This window comes from Rhinopithecus bieti, unplaced genomic scaffold, assembly GCF_001698545.2.
Source record: "Rhinopithecus bieti isolate Rb0 unplaced genomic scaffold, ASM169854v2 scaffold_13184, whole genome shotgun sequence".
NCBI classification, from domain to species: domain Eukaryota; kingdom Metazoa; phylum Chordata; class Mammalia; order Primates; family Cercopithecidae; genus Rhinopithecus; species Rhinopithecus bieti.
The window spans coordinates 465,592-485,327 of NW_016807417.1; positions in this window are offsets into that span (position 1 = coordinate 465,592).

Here is a 19,736-nt window from a genome sequence, read left to right on the forward strand (position 1 = left end):
GTGCAGTGGCCGGATCTCAGCTCACTGCAAGCTCCGCCTCCCGGGTTTACGCCATTCTCCTGCCTCAGCCTCCCCGAGTAGCTGGGACTACAGGCTCCCACCACCTCGCCCAGCTAGTTTTTTGTATGTTTTTTAGTAAAGACGGGGTTTCACCGTGTTAACCAGGATGGTCTCGATCTCCTGACCTCGTGATCCGCCCGTCTCGGCCTCCCAAAGTGCTGGGATTACAGGCTTGAGCCACCGCGCCCGGCCCCAGTTCACTTTATTTTTAAAAAATCTAGTTACATGAAAGCTTACCCTGGACTTGTGAGAATTGTTTTCCATATATGATACCACTGATCAGTCTAATCAATTGTAATTTTCCTTTTTAATGTTGAAAGTGGATTTTGGCCCATGCGCAGTTGCTCATTTTCTTCAGAAATTTCATAAGGATTTTTAGTACGAAAAGTTATTGAGCATGCAAGGTTCTGTGGATAAAAAGCTCCCTAAGCATGCATTGACAAGGAGGACCAGGGTTGTTACAGTTTGTTGTGTCAATGATTTGCAAATAATGGGTCTCTGGGAGATTTTTAAATTGCAGCTTTCACTCCAGGCCATGGTGCTTTTTAGGATGAGCTGAGTTGCTATGAGGCTTGGCACTCTTCAGTGCACCTTAGGCAGGGGCTTTAATACTTCCATTGAGATCATAACAGCTGGCCATTACAATCAATCTCAATGACATATTTTTCTTGCATTTTTTTCTTTTAATAAAAAACAAAAAGCACACTCAAAAGACAATATTAAAGTTGTAACTTAAGCCAACTACAGTGAAGAGCTTTCACAGAATGCCTTGAACATCATGAATCAAGTCATTATAGAGCTGTGTTTAAACCACACATGGCTTACAGTATGGACACAATAGTAGTTCCAAAAGTGGTGAATTTGAGTCAGTTAAAATGGCATAAAAAGATATGACTCGTACATGAAATTAGAAAATGTGAGACAATCAAATAAGCATTAGAGGTAAAGCACATGAAGACTCTAAATTACACTGTGAAACAGTTCGTAGGCTCTAAGTTCAAATTTCTTAAAGTCACACTTCTGTTTCTTACTTAAGCTGAGTTTTATCTGTCACACTGTATAGCCCAGGATCCCTGAAGTTAATTTCATATTCTAGAATTTAGGAAATCAAGAGGATTTTCAGATCACTAGCATCCCTTAGTATTTGACAGCCTGAAGGAGATACGTGTTGGAGGATGATATGCTGAAATGCCCCATGGATATAACACTGGTTCATTTATTTTATGAGTTAAATGTACAACTTTACATTATATTTAATGTAAAACAACATTTTAGAAAACACATTTCTTTATAGTGGATTCTCCCAGTAGGTATAATTTCACCTTATTAGGGAACTGATGGTTATCAATAAATACTACTTTTGAACACAAAAACATATATAATATGTTTATGATTGTTAAGAGTGCCTTCTGGGGTTGTTCCACTTTTACTTGAAAAGTATGGGCTCCCTCACTGCAAAGACAACTTCTTATACATTACTTAGCATTCACTCAGCATCTATCATAAAGTCTGCCACAGTGGACAACAAATATTAGTTGAATTTCAGGCTACCATTGAATGTCCACTGTGCCTATGGCAGAGCTTATGTCAACATTTCCAAACAGCTCTGGTCAAAATTGAAGAAGAAATTTCAGGATTATTCCGAAAGTTAGAGCCAGTGTGAATCAGACACCGACCGCCATCCATACAATGATATAAAATCATCAATAGATTGTTGAGAACATATAAGCAATGGAACTTAAATGAAGAGCAAAGAGATAATCCTGAGAGCAAGAAATGTTGAAAGGGGAATTTTTAACTCACTAGTGGGTTTAACCAAGAAAGTGTCACCTCCCTCAGAAGATAACAGTAGATGTTACAGAACAAAAAAGAAATAGTTATGGAAGGAATAAAGATTTTCGGTAACTGCAATATACTGATGGTAGGATTATTTAAATCTTACAGAAGGGGGAAAAAGGATTTTATTAAGGTAACTAACAAAAGAGATGAATTGTAGTTTTACTTGATTTAATTTTTCTCCAAAATATTCCTTTGGTTTTACAAACTTTTAGCACAAAGCATTTAAACATATTTTCCTATACAAACAGGTAGTGGACAGAGACATCAGCAATGTATTGATGGATACGAGTCTAGTTGGGTGATGTAAATAGGAAATACTGGCTGGTGGTAAAGTTTGAGATGATGATGAAGATACAGAACGGAGAAAAAAGCTCCATAGATGATTTGATGGGAGGTGGAGTCACCAGTACACAGGAGGATGTAGGAAAGGGCTGTTAGGCAGATTTGAAACCTGAAAGATAAGAGGTTGGGATACGTTCCAAGAAGTAGAAACTCAGACTTTGGGGAAAGGGTTGAGGGACACAGTAATTTATTTGATGGCCAATTTACTCAATACATTCTGACACTTACAGAAATATAATAGAATTACCTTCTTCAATCAGTACTTCAAATTTTCCCAGCAACAACAACTATGAAACCATCCCACTTTCAAAGTCATACAGGCATAGTCTTAGTTTAAGATTGAAATGCCACATCCGTATGTTGAAGTGGGTTAAGAGAAATACTTTTGTTAGTACTACAATCCATCTCCAACCACTGGAAGTCTAACCAAGTATATGAATCTCGGGCTTTCTTTTCTCTTCTCCTTAATTTTGAAACATTGTACATCTTTATGTATGTAAGCCTGAAAACAACCCCTAAGAATCAGAAACAGGTGAAAAGCCATTCTGGGATGATCCATGAACTCACTGCCTTAGATAAACTAAGAATAGCTTTCCTTTTAACGCAATTAGACCTAAGGAGGTGCATGTGCAGTTGATGGGGTCACCTTCTAATTCACATTATCTAAACTCTGATGGTTTGCATTTCAGTCAATTGATTTTGACCTTAGATTTTGATAGCTGGCTTGCATACATGATTTCCTAGCCCAGCCAACAACTTTCCTGAATATGATATTTGACCAATATTTTAAAATCAATGACTGAATGAAATAAAAGAGAAGTCTTTCTAGAAACAATGAAGATTAGATATTAACACGTTCTTTATTATCAGAGTTAAATAGTAGTACAAGAAGCATTTTTTCTTCTTAATACTTATTTTCAGCATCGCTTTTCATATCCCAAACTATTTTGGAGTCAATGACTAAATATCACAAAACAACGTCTATCTGCTATAGCATTATAGAAATAGAAAAAATAAAACAGAAGCACTAATCCATGCTCAAAAAGAGACAGATTTTCTCAAAGTAAGTAATGCTAATCACACTTGCCTATTAGGGTAAAGGCATTTTTAAGGAATGTGTAGTTTGGACCCTTATGGCTCTGTATAAATGAATAAAGGGGTCTAATTTTTCAAGACTGTCTTCTTTAAATCAATATGACAATGAAGTATACAATATGTAGTTCAATGTGGGTGCAGATGTCAATGTCAGTAGGTTATTACTCCATTTTTGACATTTTCTTCCCAGAAGAATGTTAAAGGGAGTGCTTATTTTTCTAGAGTGCTTAAAGACAACTTAATCCAGACAAGCCTGTGACTATGTGTTGGCAAGCTAATGTTTTGACAAGGAATACATCAGTGCATGTGGACACTGGTGATGTATGAATCCCCCCAACACAACGTTTCGTCAAAATATGTCTTTCAAACCAATGCGTCTGTCATAATTCCTGGGCCAAATGTTTAATGAACAGTTCTTCTAAACACTACTGTCAAGAGAGAATGTTATTAGTCGTCAGCTTTTCACATGCAAATGATTAATGGAGTGACAATTTCAAGATCAAAGTTCTTGCAGTCTTAGACAGATTTAGCAGTAAGTGTATAAGATATGGGTCTTTGAACAGGGATGGAGCCTCCCGATATGATCAGGCCAACATCCTGTCCAATATATAATATGCTCCCTTTCTGTCAGCAGACTGCCTAAAATATTAGAGAGTAACATGTGGAAATGAGAAAATGGTGTTTCACCAGGCTTCTTGGACTAAAATAGAAGATGATTCAAATGTGCATTCACTAAGGAATTCAGGACTAATTTTGATCCTGAATCAAAACTATGGCAATGTATTACAAACACATTGATAAACACAATCTATCTATAATTTCTTCTATTTATCACACTGAATTCTTCTAAAGTAAATAAAACATTTTACTTTTGAGTATATGAAATTTCACAAAAGTAAAATTTCAAAGATTGTCAAAGAAATGTTAATATTCCCTTGATAAGAATGAATGACAATATTTTCCAAATGTTTAAGTGAACAGCTTTCAAATTTTGAATATCATTATTTAATGTTATTACATAGTCGATAACTTGAAAGAATTTGAGAATGTATTTTTGAATTCAAAACATTTTAAGTATGCCAATATTATATATGTAAGTTATAGCATTAGTAGCATCTAGAAGTTAATTACATAAATTAATTTTTTAATGATATGTGTACTACTTTTTAATAAAATGTGTATACATCTTATTGGGTAATATTTGGAGCATATTGCTTTCAGAAACTATATGTTGTCTTTCATATTTCAAAGAGAATGGAGATTATTTAGTGTTTAAAGCTGCTAAACTATACTTAAAACAATCTAAGAATATATAAAGAGTTGCCTTCAGTGAAATGAAAAACTGTTTTATTGCTGGCTGCTAAATATGTGAACTGTGTAGTGTGATGTCTCAAGAAAAGCATATAAGTTTATGTGCATAATGCACTATTTTCTATTTATAAATACATTGAATTTGGGTTAAGATGGCTTAACTATCAATCCAGTGTTCATGTGAATAAATTAATGACACTAAACTATATTCTGTTTTGTAATTACAAAAGAGACATTGTGACAAAGGTCACTGATTTCCCAATGTATAATAAATAAATGTAATAGAAAATAAAATACTTAATTAACCTAATAACATAATTTAAATTATTTTTGTTCCAATTCAAATGAATTCAAATTAATGGCATTCTTTTTCATTCTGCTGCAAGGCCATTTCATGTGGCATGTACTGATTTGAAAATTTACATCAACTTCAAATTTTTAGAAAGACTAATTAATTATCAATGGATGGGGGGATGCCTAGGTTTCAAACATGCCTTTGTTGTGAAAATATCTCTTTACTTATGCCTCTCATTGGGCTTAAGAAACTTATGAATGATGGTTATCACAAATTTGGGGAAAGACCGTCAACAACCAATAAACCAGCCATGACAATAAGTGCTGGCCCCATGTGCCGAGGGTCAAAAAGAAATCAGGCATCAGGCCTAATAAGAATCAGGTAATGTACCTAATAAAAGTCAGGCAACAGGCCTAATGAAGCTTAGGCAGTGAAAACCAGGCAGTGGGCCTAATGAGAGAAAGGCAACAGGCCTAATGAAAATCAGGCAACGGGCCTAATGAGAAATGCCATAGACTTAATTTTGGTTTCTTTCTCCATGAAAGTTTGTATGTTGTACTCTAAGTGGACCGACTCAGAAACATATGTGAGACATGTTGGTTTAAGTGCAAAGTATTGGAGAAAAGAAGAACCATCAGTACATAAGGTAGAGTCAATGCACAGTTTATATCCCTCACCGAATTATGTAAGCACAATGAATTGGAAAACCATCAAAGTATGTCCACACCATCACAGCAGTAGTTTTTAACAGACATGTTCACAGTTCTAACTTGAGATTTATCCTGAGTTACTGAGTTTCTGTCTGGTTACCATGCCCTACTCAGCCCTAAAAGAACAGGCGCTAAGCTTTCCAGTATTTGATGCTTAGAAGGAAATAGAGTCATTCAATAATTTCCATTGTCCTGGCATTTAAAGGAAGATACAAAATAGAGCAGAGACGTCAAGCTTTCATTGACTTTTCTTTTTTTTTTTTTTTTTTTTAGAAACTATTTGAATGACTCTGTGCAAGGTACTGGGTGTTAGTGGGCTCTTCTCTGTTTTAGAGAGTTTTTAGTCCAGTGGGAGAGACAGATCACATAAAAACTATAAAACTACAAACAGCGGAATACTATATGATGGAAACAAATAAGATATTATGATAGAGAATACTGGAGCAAAAGAACCAAGATGGATTGCGTGGCCAGGAAAGGCCTCTCTAGAGTAAGAAGATGCACCACATGTTGCAAGAGGAGAGACGAACATTCCAGACACACATACCAGCATGAGCAGAGCAGGGCAGTGGGTAGAATGATTGAAGAAATAAAAGATCAGTTTGGTATCCACTGTCAATGAAATGAGCAATGTGAGATATTGTGGAAGAATCGTAGAGGCAGACATGTCTCGGGACAATTCCTGTTTCTTACACTTAGTGACTTATAATCATAGGAAGCATATTTATTCTCTTTTAGCTTTATATTCTCCTTGCATATAGTGCAATATATAATATAGTGACTTGTAAGATCTATTGGGTAAGCATTTGACTAAAACATATTTTTGCATTCATTCACTTAAACACTTCAGTTTGTCATAATAGTTGTTTTTTTTTTAAATCTTAAGGTAAAAAAGGCTAAAACCATCTTGTTCATAAGCAATTGAAATGTTAACTTTAATTTTACAAATATAAACATCATCTCATTTCTAAAACAATGTAATAATAAGCATGAAAAGCAAAAGAAAATATATCTAAAGAATAGTATTGTAAAATTTAATCATTTTAAGTGTAAAATTATTTTAGCTATCTCAATGTCATAGCAACAAAATCAAACATGATTGTCACATGCAAATGTGACTATGTAATAACACAATATGTATTGTAAATAAAATGTGTCAAATTGTAAATTATTTTAATTATATTAGTTATTCTTATTTTGTTTACTTTTTTTCTAGAATGAAGATTACAGAAAAATAACCACAAGTTTTAGGACATATGTTTTCTTTTTTATTTCAAATTGAATTAGAACAGAAACCACAATAACACAGAATAATACGTCTAACATGTGGTTTGCCTTCAGGAGATATTGAGTTTTTAGATTTTACCAAGTCCCTTGGAAGCTTTAGGGTTCTTTCGATGCCTGGAGTCAATTTTGAACAACTTTGCAATTTACTATAGGGAATCTTAATTCAACTTCAACAAAACACTGAAAGAGGAAGTGTTTTGGGGACAATTAGGTTTCTCCAAGGATATTAATATGAGATTCCTTGGTGGGGAAAGGAAGATGTAAATAAAATATATCTGTAATACTGTAATATGTTAAATAGTATTAATGATAAAAAATATATAAGTAAAAACTGTAAGTCCTATCCATTTTATTGCAAGAATTAAGACTAAGTCTAAACAACAAACAAAAGAACACGAGAGCTGAACAATTGCCAAAACCCTATTTGGAGCTTCCATTTATACATTTATGATAGTCTTTCATTTGTAAGATCTTGTGACTTAAAGTTATCAGTGACACCAATTAAACAATTTTGTGTTTGTAGTTCCAACAATGCCTCTGCCTAATTTTACTCAATCATTAAATAAATACTTATTCGGTGCCTCCTATGTGTCAGGCATGCATGATTCTAGGTGTGAGGGATATAATTGTGAACAAAATTATCAAAAGTACCTGACTCCCTTCTTTCTTTGCATATCTAATTTGTAAATTGTTGTATACTATCTTTTGCATTGTATTAGGACATCTATTGTCTTTTAGCAATGCTAATATTGACCAATAGATTGAGGTGCTGTCAGCCTGATTCATTAATTATAAAGTTCCCCACTGGCTTTTATCTCATGTTTTTTTAGCCATTGATGATCATTTCCTAGAATCCTTGCATTTATTAGTTGTTATAAAATGATAATATTTGGATTTTTTAACTCTCCTGCATTTTATAGAATTGTTTTGTAAAGAACAACTTTTCTTATGAATTACTGTGTTTACATGAAAAAAAGTTTGTTCAGAAAACATAGGTGAGATACTTTATTCTTACCCTGTATTTACCCGTTCGTAGAATAATGAGTTGACCCCAAGATAGAGAACCAAATATAAAGCAAAGGTAAGGTGTTTTGTTTTCTTTCTCTATTATTATAAGCTCAGGAACATTAACATATTTGATGTGTTTAACTCCCTTGCAATCCTTGCTTTGTGTGACGGTCTAATTGCTGGAAGCTGGCTTCTGGAAACTTTTAATAGGACTTTAGAAGTCTTAGATACTACCATGCAATCTGGTAGAATATAATTTTTCATACTGATCTTGAGGAATATTTAACCTAAGTCTGGGGTGACCTATTTCTTCAGGAATCCCTGGTTTCTTGTTTTTTGAAAGTGGTGTTCAGAGACCACATTCCAAGTGCTATTGGTGCTACATGATGGGCCTGAGCCTTTCATAGCAAAGCTAGAAACTACTTCATAGGTTATTTTTTTCTAAGAAATTAATTGTAAGTTTATATTGTAAAGTGTTTTTAACTTTAAAATCATGCTTACTCCAGTGGAACTTATATTCTCATGAGTGGAGACAGACTTTGAACCAAAGTATTACACCTTATTCAGTGATTACTCTCCATATCAGAAGTAGAAATATAATTTAATTCTCGAATGTGCTTATGATTTTCTCCTAGTGCACGCATTAGTCTTCTCAACTCTCCTTATACAAAGTACTATTCAGAAATAACACCATCATTCATTCAGTATTTTGTGACAAGAGCCAGTCAATTAAACTTGGTTATATCACCTTTAATCTTTCATATTCTACAAAAGTGAGTATTTCATTTTGGATATCCTTATCATCTTGGATTCACAATGGCCAAGCAGACTTCTCGTAAAGATGACAGAGTTTCTGCTAGTTATCTTTAAAAAGATTTAATGAATAGCATTACAATAATTTATCTTACATTTCCTTCTGAATAATTACCGTTGTGACTCACTAAGAGGAAGAGGAAAAATAGAAGACTTCTTCTATCATTTCCCATTGTCCCTTTCTTCTTGAGGTATTTAGTCATAATATAAATTATTTTAATGTGAATATTTAATTTAGTGAAATGAAAATTGCAATGATGACAAATGCATATGATTTTAACTACAAGTAATAAAACTCAACACAAGACTTTTACTAAAGTATGTAAAATGCCGTATTGAATGAAAATACTGTAGAAATTTGTGGCATGACTTTATTATTGAAAAATCTCAATCAATAAACTATCTGTAATTTCAGTGAGTATGCCATCAAATAAGGTGATATTGCCTATCACAGATGTTACAAAAATAAATTCCAAAGGCATTTTTTTCCTTTAAAAGTTGAATATGTTGCCATATATTAACTTTCTGTAGTCAAAACCATAAAGAAATATTTTCAAATGTATAAAATTCGTGAAATGATGTATACAAAATGAATACTTCATATTGCATAGATGTATTTGTATGTGTTAAGCAACCATATATTGGCACATATTGACCAACTAAATTAAAATCATAGTTTTCCACACACTTAAACTATACTTACATTGCAGAAACAACTATATTATCAGTGAAAGAGGGAAAAGTAATTAAAATTCAGAATGGAACTTTATTGTTAACATGACAATAGATTAGTAATACCCAAGTCTGCACATTGAAAACCCATAGCATTAAATATAATGACAACAAATGGACTAAAGTGTTGGAACTAGCGAAAAGAGAAGACCAAATATCAAAGTGTGGTGCAGATATTCACTAGTTGGAACACTGATGTGAATGAATAAATAAGTAATATTCTGGATTTTGCGAAGTAGTAAAGGAAAGAAGAATAACCTTTTATTTAATCTTACTGACTGAGACATAAGAGTGTCACTTACCAGACATGGGCTTTCTATTCCAAATTCTCATTGATATAAATTATCACTGAACCGACTGTGGTGGTTCAGCTTGTGCCTTTTGCCACATTATCCATCTCTTTAATGCATCTGTTTGAAGTTGAACACCCATACTATAGCAGAAATATATTTTAGTAATAACACTATTAATATTGTCATACAGTTTAATTTCAATTTAATAATAATAATGTTATTATTTACTATTCTCTTGTGATTTAATTTTTTAAAATATCCGGAAGTACTCTGTTTTAGGAAAGTTCTAGCCACTTACAGTCTATTGTAATTGACACATTAACACTATAAGATAGAAAGTACTTGTGTCTTCATTGTATAGATTAGGAAACTGAGGAACCTAAAACTTGTGATTGACTAAGTTAGATTTGATTCTAGGTTTGACCAAAGTGCCCTATGGAGGGACAGAAAGGAAGAGGAGCATAGGAAAGACAGAAAAAGAAAGTAGAATGAAAGATTAGAGGTAGTACAAGCATCACGGATTCTATAGAAATGTGTTGGATTTAGATAGGTCTCATTTTTTTTTTTTCAAGTAGGAATAAACAAACAGCTTATACACAATGACACTTTTCTAAATATTTTTGTAGGATATAGGAATCAGACATTATCCGGAAGATGTAAAGAAATTTCTATGTTTCTCTGCATTACAGGCAATATAAGAAATTTAGGAAAATAGTTTCTTCTATCAGTTTCTTCAAATTTAATGAAAAGGTGATTTTATAGTCATGAATAAAGAACAAACAATTTAAAATTACACCGAATTTGTCTGACATAAGCAACAGCAATAAAAAGAAATCCAATAAAGAGATCTAGAAACCCATTAAAAACTTAATTCTGCATTTGCAGACTGTGGAAATGATCCTTCTGAAATTAAATGATTTTCACAAATTCTTGATACATTGAAAAGAGAACAGAAAATATGAAAATAATAGAAAAAAGGATTACAGATTGATAACAGGAAGAAGGGACTAAATGATTGTAATTTGTAAAAACCAATGTTCCTGAAGAAGAAATCAGAATAAAATGAAAAGAAATGCTGAGGGACATGATTAAAGAAAACTTTCATGAGATAAGATTTTCAAATTAATTGGTGTCAATTGGCAAAATTAATAAATCCAACGCTTATTTAGATATAATCTGATAGCAATTTAGACCTTAAAAGACAAAGAAAATAACTCTATATGCATCTAACCAAAGGTAAAAGGAAAACATTATATATACTCAGGCAAAAATGTTGATTTTAGAGTTTTATTGGGAAATTCTTTCTGTTTTTGTTTTGTTGTTTTAGAGGTAGGATCTTACTCCGGTGCCCAGGCTCCAGTGCAGTTGCATGATTACAGCTCAATGCAGCCTCAACCTCCTGGGCTCAAGCAATCCTCCCTCCTCAGTCTTTTGAGTAGCTGGGGGGAATGCAAGCATGCACCATGCCTGGCTAATTTTTTTATTATTATTATTATTATTTTTTTTTATTTTTAGAGCCAGCGTCTTCTTTTGTTGCCCAGACTGGTCTTGAACTCTTGGCTTCCAGAGGTCCTCCTGCCTTTGCCTCCCAAAGTGATGGAATTACAGGTGTGAGCCACCATGCCCAGCCTTGGGAAATTCTGAACACTGAAATTAAATGGATGATTTCCTACAGAAATTCTAGAGACAGATTCAAATATATAATTAAAGGGTTGTTCTAACAGTAATATGATAGGAAAATAATCTCAGATAACAGGATCCACGAAACACATTATTTTCATCCTCTGGCCTGAGAAAACTTTTTTAAAGATATAATTTAGCTAATGGGAAAAGAATCAAAATGAATAACTCAAGATTTGGTGATTTTTTTTCTCTACAAAAGTAAAAGAAATATGGGTTAACACTGAGATTCAGTTAAACAGAGAGAAGTATAAAATATTGTAATATAGTAAAAATATATATTTATTATTGAAAAATAATAAATTTTCAATTTATTTTGAAATACTGTTTATGATTTAAAATCTCACCCTATGATCCCAGTTTACATTTACAAAATATGTGAAATTGACCTGGATGGAAAGAGAAAGAGAAACAAAAAGTGTAAAAAAATTTTTTTAGTTTTCAATTTTTATCTGTGTTACAAATAACTATAAAATATCAAAACAAACTACCTATAACCTGTACAGAAAAGACTGAAGGTAAAGAAAACAATAATGACAAAGGAAACAAGCACATAAATAACATTTAAAAGTGGAGAACAATATGACAATTACTATATAGATCTTAAAATGCCTATACAAATTGAAAGGCATTTATTCAGGGCATAGGATATTTCAAAAAAAAGATAAAATTTGAAAATGTGAAGAAAAGATACTAAACTATTAAAAGTGACTACATAAAGTATATTACAGAAGACTTTAATTTTCCTTATATTTTCTTAAAAGATAGTTACTAAATATTTTTAAAAACAACAATATGAGATCTATCCCCCAAAATCAATTTGAGACAATATTCAACAAAGGAAAACTGGGTATAAGTAAAGATATTTCAGATTTTAAAAACTCAGCAAATTAATGATGGTAATTTTAATACAAAATTCATTACAATAGAAAGGAAATAGTTAAAATTGAGGATGAAAATAATTCTGGTAACAAGATACATCATTAGTAAAGTCAGTTGTTTTCACCCTTGTGCACTGAATAGCATAATCCCAACACAGTTAGAAATGTAAATAATAGTATAATTCCAAACTTAACATTAGAGAGCATTCAATAATTGATTTCATACATTTTAAGGAATATGTCTAATACGTAGAAAATTATGTATTTTTAAAGCAGAGTCAGCTACTGTTTTCAAAGGATTATTTACTTTACATAAAGTAAAATATGTAGCAACCCTTCTAACATTGTAACTTGAAAGCAAAAATTTTACCAAAGTGGAGAAGGAGGAGTAAGAAAAAAGATAAAGGCAAAGAAAGAACAGAAGGAGAAGATACAACTATTTAATAATTATAGATGTAGCAAAATGAGAGATTATAGTTTTAAAGGCTGATTATTTAAAAGAGACAATAATTTACCACTTAGAATAATTTTTTAACACATTTAGTACTATAAGATAAACTATAATTATTGCAACTGTGAATGTTAATAAACTAAATAGTAAATGGTGGAGTTTTTAACATTGTTAGTAAATCGCTTTTAAAGTACAGAACATACATTTGATATGTTAAATAAGCAATACACGTCAATAGTTCAAAACTTTCACTGAAAAAAAGGAATTACATGTTAAAAAAATATTCGCAATTTCTCTCTAATTGGTTTTCAAACTGGGACTTTTGTAACCTTGGGGTACATTCAGACTTTCTGAGGTACAAAGAGTATAGAGAGTTTTAAGGAAATTAACTTTCAATTCTTCTTTCCATTTTGAAAACCAAGAACCTTGGAGTTTACTTTTAAGGTATTTTATTTCATCCTCAGCTGAGCAAAAGGAATAAAGTCTTTTTATTTCTGTTAAGACAGAGGGTAGCAATTTTACATATCTGAAGACAGAGGATATAAATGTCACGTGTTTGCTTTAATGTTACCTGGCTACTCCAGGTCTTCGGCATTAAACAGTGTAGAGCAACAGAAGAAAATTGATAAGATGTAGCTAGAGGTAAACTAGGGAAGTCAGGTCAAGAAAGCGACAGAAAAGAAACACCAATAATGGTAATGCAGTTTGCTCTTGGTACTCTTTTTAGATTGAAATTATAACTATTAAGTGGAATATAAGAGTGATGCTTGCACAACTTCTTGGGAAAACATAACTGAGTTGACTATTCCTCTTTGTCCCTTCTGTCTTTGCAGGCCATCATTGACTGTCTTCTATCATTTGTTCCCTTTGTTACATGTGATTTTGGGATACATCTACTTCCTGTTGGTGATTGTGTATGTTAAGCATTATGCTAAGAGTTATGGGTAAACATAAATTAATAAAAAATATTTGGGAGGTAGAATTTTGGTAGAGTTCGTGGGCACACAACATTCAAAATGCCACGAGAGAGATTTCACATTACATGTTAAACCTGACTTGGAGGAACAGGTAAGTATATCATTAGTAGAATTTCCAAAGCCCTGAACTCCTATCCTAATTTGCTACAGGGAGGAAGAGAAAATAGTAGGATCATCTTTTCAATTTTAGAACATTAGAAAGCGGGATAAAGGTAAAACAAACTAGTCTAGGCTCTCTTGTTATCTCATCCTTCCTATCAGATCAAGACGTCATCCTTCTGATATCAGAAATAGGCTATGATAAGAAATTTAAAGTATTTAGACTTTATATACCTTACAGTCTTCAACTTTGAGTTTCTTTCTAACTCTTAAGTGGCTGAAATTGACCCCCAAATTACTCAATGTATTATGATAAAATTAGCATAATGGGAGAAAGAAAAGGCAAACTATTATATAAACGTGTGCCTATTCAAAGCCATCCTAACATAAATGCTAACTAATGGGTTAAACAAAGAAAATGAGTTTTAAAATACGAATATCAGGTACTGTGTAATTTTAATATTGTACTTTAACACTACCTTCTTCATTATACAACCACATTTTTCCAGGAGTGGAGTGACAAGGAGAGGAGTAGGAGATGAAATCAGACAGGCCAGAGCTTTGGTTTTTTGCTCTAAGTGAAATGAGAATCCATGAGCAGGTCTTAACAAAAGGAGTGACATGATCTGATTCATGTTTTAAGAGGAGGATTCTTTTGGCTGCTGAGTTAGAACATACTGTGGGTAGTAAGGTAAAGGCAGTGAGAACACCTAGGGGTCATTGCAGTATTCCAGGCTGGAGATGGTGGTGGCTCAGTTGGAATAGCAGTGCATGTGCTGTAACAACCTCAGCTGGGAAGCAGTATATGTGGCGTTATGACCTCAGCTGGAACAACAATGCATGTGGTGGTGTAATGACCCCAGCTGGGTAGACTGTATGTGGTGAAATGACCTCAGCTGGGTAGCAGTATGTGTGATGTAACAACCTCAGCTGGGTAGCAGTGTACTTGATAAAACGTTGGCATACTCTAGATTTCTTATGAGGGTAGTGCCATTAAATTTCTCTACAAATTGGTTGTCACGTATGAGTGAAAAGAGGAAGTGATGGAAGACTTCAGTGCTTTTGGCCTGAATAAGTGGAAGACGGCATTTCCAGTTAGTGGAGACAGGGAAGACTAAAGGTAGGGCAGGATTCAGTAGAGCAGGTGTTCAGTTTTGAATATGATGAACTTTGAGAGAGGAAAACTTTTCTACCTCTTAGTTTTGTGACTGAACTTAAGAATTAAACTGACATAAGACAGAGTAACAAGAGAAAATATGCGAAGCTATTTAATATTTTACTTGCAGAGGGGAATCTTCAAAAGAAAAATGAAGACCCAAAGAAGCCATTAGGGTCAAAAGCTCATATGCCTTTTTAAGTAAAAAATGATAAATTTTAATGATGTGAGAAGACAAAGGGATTTGAGCTGAGGGCAATAAATTGTAAAATAAATAAAGTGATTAAGAAATATATGGGGGAAATGAAACAATAAGGGTTATTTTAGTAAGTTTATTCTTCAAATCTATTTTGGCACCAACTCCCAGTCTCTAGTGGTAAGAATGTTCTTCTCTTCCTGGTACAGAGAGAGCACCTTTCTCATGGGAAATTTTAGGAACTTGTTGTAAGTACAAAGGGGAAGATTAGAGAGCCTTTCCTGCATCTGCTGTTTCTCTAGTGCCCTCAGCTTGAAATAATCAATATGTGGTATATTTTAGAATGACATACTCTGAACCACTCCAATTTGAAATGTCTATTCGACTTCCAAGCAAAGATGTAAGTAGGCAGTTGGATATATAAGTTTAGAGTTTCAGTTATATAAAATAAATAATTTTTAGACATCTGTTGTACAACATCATACCTAAAGTCAGCAATGTTGCTTTGTACACTTAAAAATTTGTTAAGAGGTCTCATGTTAAATGTTCTGACTACAGTAAAAAAATAAATAGCCTCTCTGTACTCCCATCTCTGAGAGCTATGTCTGGGTCAAAAAGGCTTTCTGATTTCAATGTTGTGCTTCCTAGAACTTGCACCACCATATAATGCTTTCTTCTTTATACCTTGTATTCTTCTTTTAAGATACTTTCTAGAATTGATCTCCTCTGGACCACTATTAGCTCCCCTCAGTTATCTAAAACTTTTTTCTACCTTACTCCCAAGGTTCCTTCCCTTCCCTACTGTATTTGGATTTGGTTCTTAGCAATTTTCACTCAAGATGAGGCTCTATCCTTTGACATCAGATAATTTTCTAGAATTTTCTAAGGTCACTGTGTGCTTTCCATATGGGTAAAAAATAAATGTTTACCTCTTCTCTCTCACACCATATTAAAAAACTCAATTCCAGGTATATTGACCTCAATACAAAAATTCAAGCAATAAAACTTCCAGAAAGAAATGAAGGAATGCATCTATGCAACTTTAGGTATACAAATTTTTTTTTCAAGATACACAAAACTACTGACTCTAAAATAAAATAAAATTTTATAAACTGTATTACATTAAAATTAAGAATTTTCATTCATCAGAAAATGCCATCAAGACAGTTGAAAGTCAAGCCAAGAAGTAAGAGAAAATAATTGGAATACACTCATGTATCTGACAAAGGAAAAACATCCAAAATATATGAAGCACTTCTGCAAATCAATAAAAAAGGAAGATAATCTCGTAAAAATGATTAAAAGACTTAGAACAGGCACTTCTCAAAAGAGAATATCCATAAGGCCAGTAAACATGAAAAACTGCTCAACTTCATTAGTCATCAGGAAAATGTGTATTAAAACTGTAGTGCAATACTTTTACACACCCAGCAGAATGGTTAGAATGGGAGATTGCTTGTAAGTGTCAACTAGAATATGGAAAAACTGAACTTATGTTCATTGCTAGTAGAAATGGAAGGTGTTATTATTGCATTTGAAAACTTTGGAAGTTTCAAAGAAAACTGGATGTAAGCATAGCCAGTGGTTCTACTCCCAAGTATGTATCCAACAGAAACCCATTCTTTATTCACAAATGATTTGCACAAGTATGTTCATAGCAGCACCAATCCTAATAGCTTTCAAACTAGGAAGTAACCAAATGTTCATCAATATTAAAATAAACACACTTATTGTGGTACATAAATACAATAAAATGTAGTAAAGAATCATTTAGAATGCATATGACATAGTAGAAGAATCTCACAAACAAAATTTTGGGCAAAAAACGGCAGAGTAAAAGAATACATACTGTAATAATTCTATTTAAATAAACTTGAAATAGAAGTAAGCATAATCTACAAGTAAATGGAAATCAGCATCTTGATTGCTCTTTTGAAAGGAGCAATAGTGCCTGGGCTGAGTAATGTTCTTTTTCTTGGTCTTGGCACTAATAACTTAACATATGTTAATTTTATGAATATTTAGTAATCTACATACTTATAATCTGTAAGTTATATTTCAATAAAATCTTCATGTAAAAATATAAACAGTAAACAGATAGCTGATTATGGTCAAAGTATAGCTCAATGTTGAAATCTGTTTAATTTTTTTTAAATAATGTATATCTTATCTGTGCCTGTGTCGGTGAGATCCATGCTGGTATTCTTATCCTGCAGTAACTAGAAGTAATGTAATTACTTTTTGAAAAATTTGAACATACTCTTCTGGATGCATGCAGAATCCACTGTCAGAAAATACTTATTTGTAGAAGTCACTTGCATTATTTGGGGCCAAAATCCATTGTACTTTTGGTATTATTTAATATTGCTTTTCTGTTGAGAAAGGTTGGACACTGCTTATTAAATAGAATTAGACTCAATGTTTCCCCTGTCTCTGCTGTCAAAATCCATTCTCTGTCTATGAAAAGACTCATGAAACAGCAACTAGCCTTCATTAACTTACTTTGTTCAATTAAAATTAAATTACACAATTGAACTTTTTTCTTGTCTTTTTTATATAACATTTTAGTTAATTGCTTAATTAAAACTGAAGCCTGACATTTGTTTCTATATCTTTAGAAAAAAAGAAAAGAAAACATGTTTATTGCTACTTTCCATTTCGGTTATTTTATAACAGGAAACTCTGGAATAAGTTTCTATTACCAAACAAAGAAATAGTTTACACCTTCCTCATGAAAATGTTTTTTAAAAGAATGGAAGAATGTTAGTTAAATTCAATGTCAGATTTTCATTTCCAGGAAGGCATTTATAATGCAATCAAGTTAAGCAAATATCTCCAGTTTTCTTTGCACATGTGTGTGTGTGCACACGCATGCATACACACACACACAAACACACCACATACACAAAATCCCAGAAACATCAGCTTGATTTTCCTTAGTATTTTAATCATTTCTCTGTAGACATTTTGCACATGGAAATAATTAATGACTCTACCTATGGATAGCAATATTTTATACTATTTCTCCAAAAATCCAGTCTTCTTCTATATAATGACTACGATGTATACAGTGGTTACTATTTTGGCATTGTCAAATTGTTTTATGTACATTAACTCATTGAGTAATTACAGCATCCTCTACAATAGGCACTACCATTGTTACCTTTTTATGGATGAGAAAACTGGGGCACAGGATATTTAGATGACTTGTCCAGGGTTACATAGCTAATAAATAGCAGAGCTGGGATTTTCATCCAGAATTTCATTTTCATTGCGGTAATTTAACTTTAGAAGTCACACTCGGCAACTGAATTGCATTGCCTCCAAGAAGATAGAGGCCAACTGGTAACTCTCCTAAAAACACAGAATTTGTTTTTTTCTATTCATTCATTGGTTCAACAGTTATTTGGGATTCTATGTTTATGCAGATGTGCTAGGGTATAGTTTTATAAAATAGGTATAGTTTTTACCCAGTGGCACTTTAAAAGAATGAAGAAGTAAAAGTAAACAAATATGAATACAATAAAGAAAAAGGCAATTAATAAACCTTTGATTAAAAGGCACTCTTCAGTTTGCACATTACCAGAATACACGAATTCCATTCCAGAAATTTAGTTGAATAAAGCCATTCCCTCAACGACATGGTTCAAATTTTGGTTACCACAATATATTAATTAATTGCATGAAATACAAAATTGGCTGTTGAACCTTTAGTCCCCAAATTGCTACGTGAGTAACAGATGCACATTATGATCAGTGACTAATCATGTCACTTCTTTCAAAGTCTGTCTGTGATTGATCACTGCTCATCTGTTATTCACTTCAAATACATACACTACAGCCTGTCTTTAGTTTTGCTGCCTCCTTGTCTCCTAGTGATAAAACTCACATGACATTTTACAGAAATGGATAATTGACAGAGCCAATTGGTCAAGAGGACCCTGCCTCAGAGAGAGAGTGTGAGAGAGAGAGAGAGAGAGAGAGAGAGAAAGAAGGGAGGAAGGAAGGAAGGAAGGAAGGGAGGGAGGGAGGGAGGGAGGAAGGAAGGAAGGAAGGAAGGAAGGAAGGAAGGAAGGAAGGAAGGAAGGAAGGAAGGAAGGGAGGGAGGAAGGAAAAAACAAACAAAAAACAGAGGCAGATCCAGTGGTAAATGCCTGTAGTTCCAGCTACCAGGGAGGCTGAGGTGGGAGAATACTTTGAGCTCAGGAGTTTAAGGCCAAGCTGGGACACAGAGCAAGACTCCATCTCTAAAAAGAGAAGGATGGAAGGAAGGGAAGGGAGGGAGGGAGGGAGGGAGGAAGGAAGGAAGGAAGGAAGGAAGGAAGGAAGGAAGGAAGGAAGGAAGGAAGGAAGGAAGGAAGGAAGGAAGGAAGGAAGGAAGGAAAAAACAAACAGAAAACAGAGGCAGATCCAGTGGTAAATGCCTGTAGTTCCAGCTACTAGGGAGGCTGAGGTGGGAGAATACTTTGAGCTCAGGAGTTTAAGGCCAAGCTGGGACACAGAGCAAGACT